This window comes from Egretta garzetta, unplaced genomic scaffold (genome assembly GCF_000687185.1).
Source record: "Egretta garzetta isolate BGI_Z169 unplaced genomic scaffold, ASM68718v1 scaffold729, whole genome shotgun sequence".
Classification (NCBI taxonomy): Eukaryota; Metazoa; Chordata; class Aves; order Pelecaniformes; family Ardeidae; genus Egretta; species Egretta garzetta.
In genome coordinates, this window is record NW_009260761.1 from 40038 (window position 1) to 42121 (window position 2084).

Here is a 2084-nt window from a genome sequence, read left to right on the forward strand (position 1 = left end):
GAGGAATGGCTGAGCAAACAGCGAGCTGGCTGAGCAAACAGCCGCTAAAGTGAAACAATTGGGTCCTGGTCTGGTAAAGCTCAGCAAATACTGTGTAAAACCTGCTGCTGGCAGCGGTGCTTGCCCTAGTCATCAGGTATAGCACTATCAGAGGGCAGATACGGAGCAACCGAGGGAGGGAGGGAGAGGTTGTGCAAGAGAAAGCTCTGGCCAGCGTGACTCAACGCTCATTAGCAGTGGCACACCTACGAGAAGCCCATCAAAACTGAAAGGAAGAAGCTCAAACACCTGATTTCTTCTCTTTGCTGTAAACCGTCTCTTTTCCCATGTGCACGTCTCAGTGTCTGCGGTGATGGCAGCAGAGAGAGCAGCGCTGTGGATCGTAATCCCTGGTTCTTGGAGCTGCACAGCGTTTCTGGAGAATTAGTCCCCAGTCTGAAGAGCTTCCAGCAACACTGGAAGCAAGTCGTTATAATGGAGTGCATGTGGCCGGCGGAAAGGGAGGTGAGAGAACAAATTAGCAGGGATAATTCCTTACCCCGTCACTTTAACCCCTTTTAAATTCCTCCCAAGCCTGGCCTCAGGCCCCCCGGCCCTGCCCCTGCCCCTCTCCCCTGTCCCATGGCCCCTGCCAGCCCAGCCCAGCCCCCAATATCTCCCTCCATCCTTGTCAGCGACAGGACCCAAACCTCGTTTTTCAACCCCTGCCTTGGACTCTGCTTTCTTCAGAGCTGTCCACCCTGATGTCTGCAATCCCTTACGAAGGCTGAAGTAGCCGAAGGACGGTGCTGTGCCCGTGCGCTGCCTACAGCCCTGCGCTGGGCTGATGGTGCCCGTAGCACAGATGGAGACCTGCGCCTGGGAGATGCTCTCAGCTTTTAGGGTGAAGCCGTGCCCTCTGAACACCATCCACCTGCCAATTTTCCCTTGCCTGCTGGCTGGTTTCTTGGACATGCCCTTGAAGAAAGCACCAGAGAGAGGGGGGGATGTCTTCTATGTGTCCAGGTGTAAATACCCCAACCTGGGGCGTGCAGAGTGGAGGCACAAGCAGAAAGCGTGTCTGCAGCCACCTCCCCGACACTTGTGTCCCTTGCTGGCACATCACTGGGAAAACAGCTTCATTTTTCCGCTCCCATTAAAGACACCAAAGCATAGGTTTACCCTGAAGTGCTTAGAATACAGCTCGAGGACTGGCCTTGGAGTAAAACTCCCTTAAGTCACTTCTCCATTAGTATTTTACAAGGAGATAGCTAAATCCAGTCATCCCTTGGGTATGTCTGCATTGCATTCCAGAGGTGGGATTGCAGCTTGGTAAACACGCCCTAATGGGCTTGGGTTTTAATCTGAATTTTAACCTAGTTTTCTGCCTATTAGCATGGGTACCAGTAGCAGTGTGTCACTGAGACGGCTGGATTGCAGACCCCTTCTAAGCTAAGCTTGCTGTCTGCTGCTGCTCCTACTCCCCCATTAGTCCCCAGCTAGTTTAAAGCTGGCTCAAGGATGTCATCCCAAGCCATCCTCATGATGCCGGACCGCTGTTTTGGCACTTTGCATCAAACTCCTACCACATCGTCCGGTCCAGAGCCACCATGAGTGCTCCCCTTCTGCCCTGCTGCTCCCCATATGTGTCTGAGCTCTTGGGCTTGCTGGTTTGGACCAAGCCCTCTCGCAGTTTGGAAGAAGGGATCTCTCTGCAAAGGCAGGGGCTCTGGGAGGTGTGCTGCCTGCTGCAGCGGGGACGGATGGTCCAGAAAATTCTCTGCTGCAAAGGAGACTGGTCACCCTGCCCCATCCTTCCTCCCTGTGCCCCTCTCTCCCGCCCTCATGGTTCCCCCCAGCAAGTCTTGAGGAGGGGTCTTCTTGCTCAGAAACACCATCCTAGGCCCACTGTCTCTTATCTGATTTGGATTAAGTTTCTTTCTGCTTTCCTCTTCGCTCTGTTGACACACAGAAGAGTGATACCCCCACAGGGGAGGGTCTGGACATGCTCCAAATGATGTCAGCTTTGATTTATTATTGTTTAATATCATGTTGCTTACTGTTGCCATTGCATGGAGTTAGCTCAGTTTGGGAAAGACCGCTCT